Here is a 17,708-nt window from a genome sequence, read left to right as displayed (position 1 = left end):
GAGCTAACAATTCTAGACAGGATACGGGACATAGTTCTTAGGATATAGACATTAATGAGATAGAAGAAAATGTGCGCACTTTTTAGGCCATAAAAGTATTTTACTTACCATCAATCAATTTTAAGCTAACTATTCAACTATGGTTAGTTGGCAAGGAGACAGACACACTGGCTTGGGCTCAGAGATTTGAAGTCCTCATCTGTAGTTGGCTCTGCTCAGTAGTGTGATATTCGAGATGACGTGTCCATCCTCCCTCTTTGGTAATCAAGATGACACACTGGTCCTCTTATGAAATGGGTCTTGTTAGTAGCTCAACTATGGAGAACACGCCTTTCAGTAAATTGAGAAAAGGTTAAAAAATAGCATCGGAGGATAGTAGCCACCGAGTCTGTAACCAAGATGCACATTGGAGGCACCACAAATCCTTACACGTGTAAAATGTACTATTTTTAGGTTAATTTGATTTGAATGTTACAGTTCAGGCAGGTAGTGTAGGAATTTCTTTTTTACTTTGATTTTCTTTTGTCTCCAGATTGGCTCTTTGTTTTATTAACTTTGGTATACTATATTATAATTCAGAGTACTTGCAGTCCTCCCCTGGGTTGGATTTTACTTTCCCATGATTTCAGATTTAGTCATTTAACTGGCAGTGCCCCTCCCAGAAAAAGGATTCTATGTCAGAAGAGGCCACATAATTTCCTTTGGCCAATGAAATGTGCGCAGAGTGGCATGTGACATATCAAAAGTTTTGAAAATCGTTCTGTGTGTCTATCACATTCTTATCCCTCTTCTGCTAGTCTGGCAATAGTCCAATAAAGGGACACTACATCTGCGTGGGTCCTGGAACAAGAAGAGGAGCAGAGCCACAACTGACCCACAATAGACATGGAACATGAACATGAAGGAGACCTCTGTGCTATGTTGCTAAGATTTGGGTGTTGTTTCTTATCGCAAGCGGTAACATAGCCTAGGTTGATTTTTCTCCTAAAGATTTGGCAATCTTCTGTAAATCAGAAATATTTATGGAAATATTCATCAGAGACTCTTCATGTTTTTTCCTCTATTGAGTAAATCTGGTTCATTTCATAATCATTAAATATTTAACACTGCCAGGTAGTGTGGAAAACAACCAAGAAGGCATACACCATAATCCTGGCCTTCAAGGCCCTTAACATTTTAGTCATTATTTGCAGTCCCTATTGAAGGACATATTTCTCTGACTCTTGGGACACAGGCACCAGAATGATACACACATTCACACATATATGTGAATTATAATTATAAATCTGATTTCCAGAAGCCACAAAGCACACTCTGACTACTATATTTCCACCTCAATAGACTCATCGCATGGGAGGTACCTTCTGAGATAGCTGACATTTATGCAGACTAGTCACTGCTAAACTCCATGCTAAGCACTTCCACATTTTACCCCATATAATCCTTACCACTGCCCAGTGAAATAGACGTTACAGTCCAGATGTTACAAATGAGCTCTGCCTGAGGGCCAAAGACTTAGAAGCAGTGAGTGAGAAATCCACTCTAGATGTGCTGGCCTCAGCTCAGGTCTCTTTCCTCTACATAACCTCGATGTGAAACGCATGTTTCATAGTGATAATGTACTGGCAACTGCCAACACACTGCAGTCTATGAGAACTTAGCTACAGTCTTTTCTTAGTTGCTCTGAAGCTCTGTCCCCTTGTTCCTCTCTGGCATTTTGTTCATTCATAATCATCACATTTAGACAATGAATTTATATAATGAATTTCTTCATGTCTTATTCTGATGGACATGGGAGCATCGGGAGAACCTAGAAAGCGCCTTTCTCTCCATTTCCTTCTTCCTATCAGAGACAATTGATCCAATGCCAATGAGCAATAACATCTAAGCACTATCGACACTAGGAGCCATGTTCCATTTCCTGTTGTTGAAATCCTACTACTTATGCATCAATATCTTCTTGGCTTGGTCTTGTTTTTTTTTTTTTTTTTTAAACCTCCAGTGTATAGCTTGTACTAATTTGCATGGTTGCATTGAAATAATGAGGACAATAATTAGAGTCCCAAACATTATGAATCAGAGGATTCACATCAAATAACTAATGCAATCAGAGGTATCAAGGAAGAGCATGCCCAAGACCACTGTTATAACACACTGCATGTGACCATGGACTGAAAGTGGACATGCCCTTCTGTTCAGTATTAGACAAAGCATTAGAATATCCTTTGTGTTTTGGGCTCTGAAGCATAGAGGTTACACAGTCAGAATATAGTATGTAGTATAGAATCAAGTCTAAAATTCCGTGAAAAATGGAATGCAATGACTAAAGTTTCATCCCTTTGTAATTATAACTTGGACATCCCCTCAAAATAATGAAGTCTGGTGTCAAAAAGACTGTAGCAAGCCATCTTTTGAAAGATGATCAAGTCCCTCAGTCCTTCCTCTTACTTTTGTTGTTTCTTATGCTCTGAGTTTTATTAATATGAAATTAGGATCATACTATCTGTATTACTGCAACTTCTTCTGTGCACCTATAATGTAGATCTTTTTGCATAAGATAATCTGGCACTCAGATTATTACTGAAAAAGAAGAATGATTTTTATATGAGTGCATATACATGAGTATGTGCAACAAATTGGACTACAACTTGTTACCCAGGGTTATGTGTTGAGAATATGTGAGATTAAAAAAAATTCTAGTGATTGAGTCAACGTGTTTGACTGAGTGCCTAGCCTATGCTAGGCTCACTTTTAGGAGTTGTGGATAAAGTAGTGAATAAAATATAGTCTCTATTTCACAAACTGATATTCTAATGGGAAATTTGACAATAAATACATGAGAAAAATATACTTAAATATTTTGCAAAATAGCAAATACTAATTACTGGGAAAATTTTAAAGATAAAGGGATAGAAAATGCAGATGTTATTTTAAATACTGTGGTCAGGGAAAGTCTAACTTAGGATACACTTTTGAACAAAAAGTTTTAAGTGGAGTAAGAACGACAACTGTAGATTCAAGTGTCCATTGATGGTTTGGATAACAGTTCCTTCTTATCTGTAAATTAACTGTTCTTTCTTTCTTCTACCTTTTCCCTTTCTTACCTTCTTGTATTTTCCCAATTCTGTTGTTATACTCTAAATACTAACTTTTATTTTGTTGGGTTTTCAATACTAACATAAAATCATTCAGATAATGATGGCTTCTCTTCAAAGATTAGAAATACTTTACACTCTATCATTTATATTGTGAATTCTCTTCAGATAACCTCTCAGAAGTAACAAAATTTTTGTCAGCAGATAGTCACCTAAAATATTTTTTCCTTGAATTAAGAGATGTTTCATTCTTCCATATAGAGATGATTTATCAGCCAACTTTTCCTCTAAATTACTAAACCAATTCAGGGGAGATGAAAGATTGTATTTTTTAAGGTAAACACAGAGAGGAAAATCAGAAAGAAATTGACAGCCTAGTGAGACAAAAAGGTATATTCATTAAAGAAAAGCCTTTTAAGAAAAACTTGCAATGTTATTTCTTTGAAAAACTACTTTTCTGTCACAGCTGTGTGGCTACGCATATGGCTAACGCTACCTGCAGTGACTCACTTTTAGGGCACGTAGCTCTGTGTAGCCATGGTACACAGAGTCACTCTTTAAGTCCACATCTCTTTTCATCCTAAGGCTGGAGCAGGAAGGAGGTGGGGGAGAGTCACTGCATAGGATGGGGAGGCATGAGCGTCTGTGCTGGTTTTGCACTCTCTGAATGAATGAGCTTGGACACATTACTTTACACAGTGTCTTGATTTCTTCCAGTACAAATGGAGATAACAATGCTTACCTCATGGGGTTTTTATAAGGATTACCTAAGCTAAAGTACATAAAGCACACACCATGGAGCATGGCATGTGGTCAGCACTCAGTAATTATAAGGTCTAATTATTAGTGTGACCCCATTTTTCCTTTCCTCTTTATTTATCCTCTGATGTATATTGAAGTACAGGCAAAAGATATACTTAAAAGAGATGAACAATTGGAGATAACTAACAGGCACCATGCAGTAATCATCTGTCATCTTCAAAACTTTGAAATTCTAAGCTCTGGTTACCACTGAAGTCTGGGTCTTGCCAAGGACAGCAGCTGTATAAATGCTCATCAAGCAAAACGGAAGAACACATCTACCTGCATGGAGGTGAACCATGCCAGATTGGTTTACCTATCTGAATGTACATTATATTGAGCACAGAAGAAGGTGTAGATAAAACCATCATAGTTTAGACCCCACCAAGAAAGGCTTCTTGAAGATGATAGTCTACAAATGTTGCACTTTTTGAGTCAGGAGAGGGAGAGGAAGGTGAAGCTGTGGTCCAGCAGCCTGCACAGAGACTGGATTTTAGGGGGGATTTGCCCTATGTTTTAAAAGGAGTTCAAACTGACATTTTCCAATCTTTATTTTGGTTTTCTAAATATGAAAAAAAAGTTAAATAAAATTATACTGTTTATTTATAAAATATTATTGTCAGTCTCTCCCAGTTAGGTGTAAAAATATATGAAGGCAGTGCCTGTATTGGCAAATCACCAGAGCCTAAAATAGTACCATAAACCTATTTTAAGGCATTCCATAAAAAATTGTAATTTTGGATGAAAATATAGGTGTGTATACATATACATATACAAATAAAATAATAGCCAGATGAGGAAATGTCTTTTTTTTAAATCCTCCTTTCATATTTAGGACTGTGCCTGGAGCCCAATGAACATTTAATATGTGAATATATTTAAGAACTTTAACTTAAGATGTAGCCTTGACTGAAGAATGGTCCTCTTTTCTCTAGGAAAATTGGTCTATTCAACCAAGGATGCAGCTTCAAGAAGATAATAAACAGAGCCATGGAACCCCGAAAAGATGTCACAGTCAGATTGCTCTCACATTCAGCATATGTGCTTAGAGACACCCTTCAGACGACGTGTTGTCTAAACTCCCACTCAACTTGCAAGACTCTCCTCAGTTCTGGAAGATGAGTATCCATGTGAACACATTGTATGAAGAGAAGCTCATCAATTTTAGAGCCAGCTCATTGAATGTTTGGAAATCTAGCATTATTACAGTTTTCCTCCATCTGTGGGGTTGAAAGCTGCTTCCTAACTAGTAACCACTGCCCGTTGTTATTCCCCCAGAAGCAACAGAATCAACTTTATTATCTCTTAAATATGGAAGAAAAGATTGTCCTCTTTATGTAGTTTCTCTACTTCTACTCCTTTTCTTATCTCTTATTCAGAAAAAAATGTGTTTGATGATTCATGTACTACATAAGTAGAATGTAATGCATGTGACCATTCACAATACTATAGCAAGGAACAAGAGAGGAAAATATGAAAACTGTCCTATTTCACATCTATTATTTCAAATGAATTCTCACCATCACCCTATGAAGAGGCCATTATCAGACAATTTTAAGGATTAGGAAACTGAGGCAAAGAGACGTTACATACCGTGAAAAGCTAAGCTGGAATTTGAAACCAAAAATAGCTGACTTGGAAAATATGTTTTGTGTTGTTCAGATACAATGTGGTATCTCTGTAGTTTTTAGATCAAAGCAATTTATTTTCTCTGAATGAAAATAACTTTATATTCCTCAGTGGTAAGGAGTTTACATATTTCAAAATGAACTAGCCCTACTGGCTTGTGGCTTGGTTAGTTAAAGTTGTAAATGGTGTAAAGTATGACTAACATGAGCAGGGGTCGTTGAGGAGTGATAAAAAACATGAGCAGAACGTTGCAGGCACTGCCCGGCAAACTCTCTTAATTGGTTTTCAACAGTTCTATAAGAACCTAGGAAATACAGAACATTCACACAGACAAGTCCACTCTCAAGGACAATGAATGAGAACAAAGACATCGGATATGTGCCTTGGTCCTCAGCAGACTGAGCCTGAAGTCTGAGAATACAACATTAATAAGCCGAGTACTCACACACATTTCATGATCTATTCGCCTATTATATGTAAACTTGCATACTTTGAAAAACAATTTAAGTGTCTTTGCATAAAAAATATAAGTATGAGAAAACCATTAAGATAAAGATAAATGCATCAGAGTCAGGAAGTGCAGGAGGGAACATAATCATACCAGAAATGACGAGTAACAAGCTCTGTGTGCACCACATTTAGCTCTGAGCTCCCTGGCATCCCAGACAGAATCAGTGAACAAGAAGCAACCAATGTGATGTTTGAATGTGGAGCAGAGGCTGTGGTCGGTCTTTTCCTTGTCTGCTGATTCACGTGAGAGGAACAGCAAGAGTGTCTTAAAAGCAGGTCATTCTGGACTAAGCTGGATCGTGCAGACTTGCCCCCCGGGGATCTTTCACACAGGTTGATACTCAGAGAGTAGCTGTCTGTAATACTTTTGTAAATGACCTGATATGAATTTATTATTCAGTGAATTCATCAACAAGTATTTATTGAACCTCAGCTAAATGCCAGGCACAATTCCTCTCTCTTTAAGGCACACAGTTGATATAAACAGTGCTTGATTATCTCCCAAATGGCAGCTATAACTCAGGGCTTTCCAACAAATTTTCTTTAAAGAATCTCTTCTGAAATGTGCACTGCACATGCACATGCTCAGAAACCCAATAGTGACAGAGCAGTGAAGGAGGCAGGGGGTTCTGCTCCCCCACAGCCCATATCCTAATGATATTGTTGAACCCATGTCATGGAAGTCAATAAACAGGAATGATTCCAAGTCGAGGTTCTCAAAGGATTTAAGCTCAAATCTTGAGTCTCTCTCTCTCTTTCTCTCAACTAACTGTATTGATCATTTAACAAAACTGCTCCAGACCTCAGTTCCTATTAAGTAAAATAGGGCTGTTGTAAGGATTAAATATGATAATAAACAATGGTTGGCACAAAGTAAGTGCTCATTACAGGGTGGGTAGCATTGTAGTACAGATAAAGAAACAGAAATCCAGGAAACAAAAATGATTGCCTAAAGTCACAGCTAGCAAATGGCATGACTTGGATTCATATCCAAATAGCATGACACAAGATCCTGTCATCTTCACCAGTAAGCAGTGAAAGACAAGGTCATAAAAAGTCTGAGCCAGATCTCAAAGTCTCTGGAATAATAAGCTAAAAAAAAAAAAAAAAGAACTTAGCAATTAGGAGATTAAAGATTTGGGGGAATCATATCAGTGAAATGACAAAATGTTCTAGAATGACTGCTTTTCTGGCAATATAAAGAATGATTGAAAGGAAAGTTAACAGGGATTTAAGATTTATTTAGATTTAGATTTCAACTTTGAAAATGGAAAAAGCTTGCTGCCATGGCTCAAAATAGGATCCAGTTATTGAAAGGTTAATTTTAGTGGACCAGAGAGAAAGAACTAGGTCCTAACATTAGTCATTCTCAGGAATGGAAGCATCTCTGGAGACTGGAGAGCAGGGCCTGACGGATGCTCAGGCTGGCCAGGACAGCTTAGCATGTAGGGTCAGAGGCATGCGGGCCCTTGGTGATTCTCAACCACAGAGCCATCCATTTCTTAACTTTTGTATCTCACTTCTCTCATCTGTAAAACAGGGAGCAGAAAAGTACCTACTTCAGAGGGTTACTGTGAGGTTTTAAATAGTTAATGTCTGAAAAGTGCTTAGAGCAGTGACTGCTATATAGTATGTGCTCAATAAATCCCAACTCTTATTGCTACTAAGAGTAGGCTTATGACTTTGGGAAAGTTAAGCTCTTTGAACTTCAGTTTCCACAGCTGTTAAAATGAAGACTATACTGTAATTACTCAGTTCTATGAAAAATTTTCCCCACATTTTAGTTATATCATTGGGATGAACCTTATAGTCCGTGTGTATATTTGATGTACAGCTTTTCCCTGAAAAAAAAATGCTATTTTTAAAAGTATTGGATGTCATAATCAGTGGCATCATAGTGTCAAGGAAATAGTGAAATGCTTATCTTGCATGGTTCTTGAGTAGCTAAAAATATGCCCCAAGGCCTAGCACAGAGAATGCTAGCTTCTCTCTTTTTGGTTCTTTAGTCGTTTGTGGTTTCAGAACCTCACACTTCCAATCCATTGTTGTATGAGCATTTACATACATCTTCATTTATCTCTATTTGAAATCAAGTATTCATTTGTTGTGTCTGTCCTTTCAGAATTAGACTAAGATATACTCTTCCCTCCCCCTCACCTTATAATGTATTTCAGGACAATAATCCTGAGAATCTGTACTTGGCAACTTCATGAAGGCTTTAGCAACACAGAACTTAAGAGCCAAGGTTTCTGAATAAGACAGAATGTCAACATTTTCTTATGCAGGTTCGTAACAATGAGATAAACTTGAAAGGCTGTTTGAAAACTAAGTAATATGCTTACTACTTAACACAGTACCTGGCTTACAGTAAGGCCTCAGCAAATGATAACATTCATTTATATACGAGGGATGCCAAAAAGAAAAAGTATACACATGACTTATATTCATCTTTTGTTATCAGTATATACTGAGTATTATAAGTTTAATATATTTATTTCCTTTCTTAAAATGTGTATACATTTTTTTGGCATCCTCTGTATCACAACAATCACAAGTTCTTTACTGTTTATAACCAACAAAATTACGAGCATAAAAATTCCTATGTAAAATAAACATTTCACAAAAAATTCACAGATTATTTAATACAATCTGCTTTAAATGATCTCACCAATTATTCATTTCAATGCACAAATTGCCTTATTCTAAGGTCCAGGATATACCTGTACCAAAATAGGAAATTTAAAAATATGAAAAACTCATTTTAATTCATATCAATAAAATACACTCAAACAAAGGAAAGGCATATTATACTCTATCTCGATGATGAAACATTAGCAAATGTCAAGGTTCAGGATACCTTCTGTTGACACAACTGTACAAAATATGGGGAAAAAACATAAAACGACTAAGAAGAAATTTCATTCAATGCTAAGTGCATTTCTGAAATGGATATTCGTGTCTACAGTACAAAACAGGGCTTTAGCATCATAAACTAAAGCTAGAGTTCCCCAGTTCCTGTAGGAATCCAGGGAAGAAATATATGGTCTATATGCACATCACGTGTAAGAGTTTTCCTGATTATATAAGTGAAATGTGAAAAAAGGTCACAGAACTGAGTGAAGCCACGAGTCACCATTCCTGGAGGGAGGAGGAAGGGTTAGGCTGCTACTGCATCTCATCCCTAAGCCATTTAAAATTTCACAGAATTCCCCTTTATCTCTCACGATCTAGTTATTAAGGTGATGATCGGACTAAACAGGATAACTAGTAGAACTTCTCCACTAAGTAAAGATATTTTTGAGAATGAATAACTGATAATAATAATTGTAGTCAACATTATTAAGTGCTTACTATGTGGAAGTCCTGTGCTAATTAAGCTCTTCTCCTGTGTAATTGGTCAGGGGGCCAGCCTTGTTCATCCTTTCGCTCCCAGCATATAGCACTCATTTAGTACATAAGAGGCATTCTATTAACTTTTTTTCAATGAAAACAATGATTTTATCTACATAAAAATGACATTAAAGACTGTCACATTTCCTTAGTATTTTTGAAATAACTCCATGCTCGTAATTACTATTTACCATTCTCCAACTTTTTTTTTTTTGCTTAAGTAATAAGAGTTCATTTTAGAAAATTGTTTTGCTCAACAATTATAAGCAAACAAATCACCTCCTTTTGAAATGTTACTCCATTCAGAATCTTTTGTATTCAATGTCCTTTTATATTTTAATCTTAAAAATGATTCTCTCTGGATATGAATATATTCTCAAAATGTTATCTGTATATAGGCCATTAGAAAATCCCCCTTTTCCTTAACTTTAATTATTGTTGAGTTTTCTGGAGGTCATTTTCATCTCTTTTGTAAATTTAAGTAGAGTGTTATATTTTCTTTCCCTTTCATCTCTTGTAGCTCCCTAGATCCCCACAGTTTTTCAAAAATAACTGTAAATGATGCACTTAGCATGCTTGCCAGTTTCTTTCATCCCACAGATAGAAGGTGTATCATCTGGACCTGCTGATTTGTAGATACGCCGACTTTCCAAGGACTCACTTAGCTTGCTTTTGTAGCTAGCTATTTTTACAAGATCTTCATTACTTCCTGATTACACAATATTTTTCTTCTTTTATTCTTTCCAAAGACCAATTTATGAGATAAGTTCAAGGCCTCAGACATGTTAAAGTTATCATTAATTTCAAGATGCTGCACATTTATGAGCCCATTGGTCACAGCATTGATTGTGTCCCTACTGTGTTCAGAGCACTTTACTAACCAAAGCTAAGAACAGCTGGAGGCTTTTCTCCCCAAGAGCCTCTTCTCCTTATTACAACTTCTTTGTTACTTTTGTCTCATGTTATCTTTCACTGTAGTTTCTTACTCACACAACACATCGGTTTGGGTGTATTATCTTCTTCTCAATTTACAATGCAGATTACATGCTCCTCTTAATTTTAAGAATACTATCAGAAAGCACCTTCAATGTTTATATATTTAGGCTCCACTGTATTTATGGAATTTTTGAAGTTACTCTGTGTCACATGCTCATTTGTTGTACAATGTTTTCCAAAATCTGACTCATTGATAGTTATTAACTTATTCATCTAATATAGATATCTTGATTGGAATAGCGTACTAGCAATGGAGTTGACAAGTAGGTTTGGCCTTATTGTTATCCTAGATGGACCACGATGGTAGAGTTAATTAATAATATAGCTGACTCTATTTCTGTTCCTGGATGATTTTGAAATATGTTATGACTACTAATACACTAACATTTTATAGGAATTCGAACTCGCATTGTGACATTTGGAAATCAGTTAACTACAGACGCTTATATTCAGACACACACTGTACATTGCTTTTTTACACAATAAAATGGAAGCAACAGGTGACTGTCCATCTTAAGTGGAGTACTCTAATGGCTCCATTTACAAGGCAATGGCTGCTTTGATTAATGCTTGAGTTTCCATGGCACATTTCTTACTTTACTTTGGAATATTTGGAGGTATAAACAAGAGTAAGACACTTTGTTCATTTTATTTTTGTTAAAATCTCAAGTGCTTTATTTTTTTATACCCACTGTTTTAATTATCTCTTTATAACATAATTACATCATTAGACAAAACACTTTTAACTCTTCAAACATTGGAGAAGCACTGGGTCAAATTAACTGAGATAAATGGTTCTAAAGAAAGCAGTTGTTTAATAAGACCCTGTTTAATGTAGGTCTTACTTTATCTAGGAAGCCAATTCAGGTACTCGGACTCTGGCAGGAAGTGCTGGTGGGCTCTTCTTGGCTCAGCCCCTCCTGTGTGTCAGCAAAGCACTGCCTAATGTCACACAGAGAGCAGGTCTCAGGCTCACATCTGTCGGATTTAGGTTCCAAAGGTTCTGCTCCTTAATTTTTTGAAACTGGACAAATTACATTATCTTTCTGAGTTTCACAACTTACATATGTGAAATGAACAATGTTACTTATCGTCGTTTGAGATTTCATGTGGTATCATATGTACAGCTCAGCATGAAATTGGGTACCAATTTAATTTATCCATAAATTTATTTAAAGAAATGAAAACAGAAGCAAGTTTACTCCTGGAAAATCAAGCCTGTATACAATGATCTATATACATAATACCGACATAAATATATATATACAGTACATTTATAACCAGTATTTTAATACGATACCTTTACTTATATCTTGCTAAGTTGCAAAATGTTTCTTTACTATCCCCTCTTCCTTGAATTTCTCTCTTTTATAAGTGTAGGAATATGAGAATGATGTTGAAGGCAGGATAAAGATCAAATTAATACAACATGGAAAATGAGAAAAAGAAGATTACTGTTTCTCAATAATTGTCACACTTATTTTTCAGTCTAAAGGCTAAGTGGTCAGTCTGTGTCTTGGCAAGTGAATTTGTTATTCCCACTAATTAATGAAGACTTAAGACAAGCACAAATAGAACTTATGTCCTGGGGTTAGACCCCTTTGGCATTTAAAATCTTATTTTTGTGTTTTCCTTCTATTCCGATCTGTGTTGGTCAGGTTCAGTATCCCCACCCCAAACATACCCCACACTCATGCTTCATCTGTAAATGTTGTCCCCACTCTCAGGAAGACGCTCTGGAACTAAGTCTCCAAGCCCCCTGTTATTCATTTGTCCACTCTTAATTTAAGCTTAACTCCTTTAATAAGCCTGGCCTGAAGTCCCCAAGTCCACTTAGAAATTCCTTTTTCTTCATTTCTGTAGATTCTCTATTATAACATCCTTAGGTACAGAAGAGTATTTTTTTTTTCTGATGAGACCAGCATGCTGCCTGTCACACAATTCCTCAATTGATATCCACTAATGAATGAACAGATATTTATTTCCTTATAACAATGCCGATGTGATAAATGCCAAGTAATAATTGCTACTAGATACAGAGCTCATAATAAACTGAAACTCTACAAGGTAATTTCTAGTCACTATTCTACTTAATCTTTAGCACAACTGTATACAATTGGCATTATTATCCTTACTTTATAGATGAGACACTGCGATTCAGAAAGGTTAAATAATTTGCACAAAGTCACATAGCCAGTAAGTGGTAGAGTGGAAAAGCAAACCCAAGTTGTCCTGGGTCCAAAGTCTTAGCGCTTAACTACAAAGTACTGTAGAGGGTTGTCAGTCTTCTCACCTCTACTTCTCTAAGCTACTTCTTAAAGAAAAGCCCTGTGTTCCAACTGCACAGTCTTCAGTTATAGCAATTGTCTTTGGTTTACCTTAATTCTTTCTATTACTACTGAGTTCTATTACTACGAAACCGTATGTTCTATAGGTGATGTTACTCTCCCAAGTGGCTTACTTTGAGTTTTAGCATGCTCAACTACATCTCTCTGGAGCTTTAGTCTGAAACCAGAATCTGTTTAAGACTGAGTATCCCCTGGAAGAATTCCTGCCATTACTCAGTGACATTCTTCCATATGTTTGCCCATCAATGCCTCCAATGCAAAGGTGTCTGCCCCTAGAATTAAGCATAGTTTAAGCATCTGGGGGATTTGTTCTTTCACTGTCTCAAACTCACCTTAAGTATATTTTAACATTACAGTTTATTGCATGAATTTGTATCTGTAGCCTAACAAGGTTGAAGTAATTGTATTAGCTCCCAACTTACTGAGCTCTTACTCTATGATGGGCACTATAGGAAGTGTTCTACATACATTATCTAATTTAAACTTCATGACCTCTCTCTAAGGTGATGCTAGTACTGAACTCATCCTACCCAGGAGAAAAATTAGGTAACTGGCCCAAGGTTGCAAAGCCAACGAGTGAAACATGTAGATTTCTACCAATGTGCTGTCTATTGCTAACGTCTGAACTCTTAATCACTGCTCTATTACCTCCAAACATAACTACTTATGCTGAAAGTATAAGGATTAACAGAATTCTCAGCAGTCATATTTTTAGTGACAACTTTTAGTCAAAAGCTCTGAGTAGGGATGTCAGATCATAAGACTTACGTATCTATAGGAAACTTAGACATAGGAGAAAATCCTGTTTACCAACCTTCTTGTTATCAATGGCTCCTATTAGTATATATTGTTTATCGTTAATATACTAACTTGAAGTAATTATAGTTCAAAGCAAATAAAGCTTATAGCTTTGAGCTTCTGCAATCCAAACACAACAATGCAAATGATTTAGCTGTGGGATAGTGTTGACAAGTGCTTACAGAACCATTACTACACTGGGAGAGACAGTCTCAGCAGAAATGTCTGGGGGACCCCAGAAGAGCATGATTAATCTAATCCATTTTCTTTCAAACAGAATGTTTCCTATTTTAAAAGATTCTGAAATAAATCCCCCACTGCCCAATATCAAATGCAATTATTTATGTATTGATTTTAAATAAATGAAGCCAAGAGCCATAAGTGTAAAGGTTTTGAGCTACTGGGTGGGCCTATCATTCAGAGGCCCTCTGCTGAAAAGGTCAGGAAAAGCTGTCCGGCACATTTTAAAGACGGTCTTAGCTTTATCTGCATATGCTTTAGAAACCTGATTATTCAAGGGCATAGCACTGAATGAAACTCTTCTTCTTTTTGTTCTACCCCACCTTATTTTCAAATGTGATCCCTTTTTGTTTCAGTTTACAATTACATTACATAGATAGGGAATTTATAGAGTATTTCTGGGGTGCTAAAATGAGCCACTTTCCATAAAGATGTACTACTCACAGTGAACCAAATAAAAGTGACACAACAAATGTATGTCTGAAAACATCGAATTTTGTTATTTTTTTGAAATAGAATGGTCAGTTGTGTCTTAAGGTTGAATTAAATGCTGCATCTCAGTGTTAAAATAAATGAGCTGAAGAACACATTGCTTTTCAATGTTGTTATCTGTGAGATACAATTGCTTTCCTGGAAAAATTCCTGTGGGAGTCTCACTTGTTTATAAATATGTTTTCTTTATAGATGTTAAAGTTTCGTTAATCTTTTACATTTTGTAAATTTTTGTTAAAATTAGTACTTGAGAAAAGGACTTTTAAAAAATGTGAGATAATGCATGGAAAGTTGTTAATATTTCTTTTGTCATGATAGATGAATGGATGGACGGATGAATGGATGGATAGATAGATACCAGCAGACAGACTGATCTTTCTATTTGGTGTCCTTTTCAATAATTTTCTTCATCTAATCAATAGCTTACTAAAGAAGTAGGAGGCTATTGCACAGGATTTTTAATTGGTCAATTTCTACTTCTAAAAATCTTCAATACTTTCGTAATTCTCCCCTTTCAATTCTCAAGGTTACATTTGCAATTTGCTACATTATTGAGGTCATTCAAAATAATATATAGACACCTTAGTATTTTCTATTCTTCATTGATGGCTTTACTGTCCTTTCTCCTGATTTGCTCTAACAGAGCTCACTTAGAAGCATTCGGTGCGCGTCTGGCTTCACTTCTGTTTTGCAGCAGCAGCTGCTTGTCTCTTAAGCGTTCCTCGCACTTCAGCTTTGCACACCGGAGTGTGAGTTATGAGATCACCACCGTACCAATAAATGAAAACCTTCAGTGTTAGTTCTGAAACAGCAAAAATCAATCAATCAACACAAGTCACTTGAATTGGAAAGAGGTTGATTCTTTGAAATCTTCAGTAGCCAGCCAGTGGTTCTTTTGTCAGCTTTGTGCTTTTTCTCTGGAGGTCTGGACTTGATATCCTGACCCTTCCCATTTCTTCCTTTTCTTTCAGGAGTTAGGGGAATTGGAGAAATTACCTGGATCATCAACTGGGATGGAGGGAAAGAGGAATGTGGGTACATAACGGCAAAGCAAGATGCTTTTCTGTGTGTGTGTGTGTGTGTGTGTGTGTGTGTGTGTTAAAATGACTAAATCACTGTCTGACTATGATGATGGCACATGTAGAGACATCAACACAATGAGGCAAGAAATCTCGTGATAAAAGCAACATTTTAATTAGGGTCAGGGAATTTGAATTTATAGCTTTTCTTTTCATCCAAATCCTTTCTGAGATCTACAAAACTTCTCATAAACTGCTGGAGGAGGAGGAAATAGGTACAACTAATTTGAATATTTACATCCTAATGTTGAGCATTTATATTACCCAGCAATTCCACTCTTATACATATCCTAGACTCTTTAAAGCAGCACTATTCATAATAGCAAAACTTAATGAAATGACTTTCAAATGTGAAAAAATAAATTAATTGTGGTACAGTCACACAAAATATTACACCATAGTCAAAACAAATGAAACACTAACAAGCATCAGTGTGAGTTAATTTTAGAATAAATTATTGAGTGGAAAAAAGAAATCCAAAGGTAGAACATTATCTTTAAAAAACTAAAATAAAAAAGTATACTCTTATATGGTACAAATATAAATGACATGAAGACTATAAACATGAAATGTTGGGAGTAATAAATTTGAGATTCAAGATAAGGGTTACCACCGGTGAAAGAGACATTGGGATAAGATGAGGAACCATATGATTAGAAATCTTTTAGTTACCATGGCTGTGCGCAAAAAAAAAAAAAATTAACCCCCAAAATTTAGTGTAATAAAACAGTCATTTATCATGCTCATGGTTTATGTGGACCACAAACGTGGACATGACACAGCAGGATGGTTTGTCTGTTTCATAGTGACTGCAACCTCAGGTGGAAAACTTCAAGGGGACAGAATCATCTGAAGGCACATTCACTTACTCACAGATCTGGTGATTGATGCTGGTTATTATTTGGGGCAATCAGTTCCTCTGCAAGTGGACCTGTCTGTTGGAACTCTGTATGGTATAGTTTGAGCTTTCTGATAGCATGGTAGCTTGGCTTCAAGGGCAAGTATCTCCATAGAGACCACTGGAATCTAGAGAGTTTTTGACTTAGCCTTAGAAGTTAGGCAGCATCACCACATTTTAGCAACCAAGGGTGTCACTAATTTCCAACTAGGCTCAAGGGGAGGGAAATAGACTCTTTTTCAACATCTTTACGCCAACACAAAGTTTTGGAAAAGCCTGGGGGATAAGAAATATTGCTTTGATCATTTTTGAAAAATACATTCTGCCACAGTCCACCCTCTAACCACAAAATTTACATCTTTACCACATATAAAATACACTCACCACCTCCTCAAGATCATCTCAAAATCTCAGCCCATTACAGCATCAGGCTCAGGCTCAAAAATGAAAATGTCATCGTTCAGATCAGGTGCAGTGTAAATGAGACATAAAGATGATGTTACTGAGAAAACTTAGAGACTCCAAAGATTAGGAACAAACTATTACTATAATGTATTAATGCCTGAAAGACATATATGAGGCCTATATATAAAAACCCATAAGGAGTAGGGACAGAACTAAGGGTCATATGTAAGTGGTAAAGTGGGCTCAGGGGAGTAATAGTGAAGTCAGAGGGAAGAAGGGAAAGAGAGAGGAATGGCCACAGACCCACGCACAATGTTTAGAGGGCAAGATGACTCCCACTGGGTCTGGCCAAGGGGAACCTAAGGAAACAGACTGGGTCTGAGTGTGGCAACAGCATGCAGTGGCAGTCATAGATGCTGGTCTGTCTGGTTTAGAGCAGTGTAGTTCCCACTGAGGGTGTGGCTCATGACCAAGGAGTTGGGACCCCACTGGGGCTGTCCAGTTTCATGACAGGTTTCAATCAAAGAAGGGAGACTCAGCGAGAGCCAGTCTCAAGTCCAGCAATTCTTCTCTAACGCTTCTTGACCCTGTGCAGCTTGCCTTCATGTGTTCCCATCACTGCCCATCACAGCACTTGTCCCACTGTATTGCAGTTGCTTATTTACTGTCAGAAACTCAAACTGAAGGCAACAACACGTACATCTTGTTCATTGTCATATCCCAGAGCTTTACCTACTATGAGCTACTAACTCAAGCTTAATAAGTGTAGCTTAATAAATATAAGTTAACTGAGAGAAAGCTGTAAATCTACAGTGCAATTAACTAGGGACTGTGGGGTTTGGGGGTTAATGGAGTGTGAGAAGGAGAGTGGGAAAGTATAGGTATGATTTAGGTGGGAGCTCATGTTGACTGAGTGAAAGCTGGAAAAATAGAGTTAAGCTTCAGCAAGGGTGCCCACAGTTGTTGGGTGTGTGCGTGCGCGCACGCGCCTGTGTGTGTGTGTGTGTGTAAATGCATTTGTGAAATG

General features: G+C 36.8%; 1 long non-coding RNA gene across 2 annotated transcripts in view; it reads left to right on the top strand.

The window, feature by feature from the left end:
- The window catches only part of LOC109453591 (uncharacterized), an 876,632-nt gene extending 862,287 nt beyond the window's left edge, over positions 1-14,345 (top strand). For both annotated transcript variants that reach the window (XR_012496692.2, XR_012496688.2), the window contains one exon: positions 4,832-14,345. This is a non-coding gene — a long non-coding RNA (uncharacterized LOC109453591). The remainder of the gene's footprint in view (positions 1-4,831) is intronic.
- Positions 14,346-17,708: the final 3,363 nt, after the last annotated feature.

The sequence above is a fragment of the Rhinolophus sinicus genome, chromosome 2 (genome assembly GCF_057876585.1).
Source record: "Rhinolophus sinicus isolate RSI-liver-muscle chromosome 2, RSI-T2T, whole genome shotgun sequence".
In the NCBI taxonomy this organism is placed as follows: Eukaryota; Metazoa; Chordata; class Mammalia; order Chiroptera; family Rhinolophidae; genus Rhinolophus; species Rhinolophus sinicus.
This window is presented reverse-complemented; position numbering and strand designations above follow the sequence as displayed.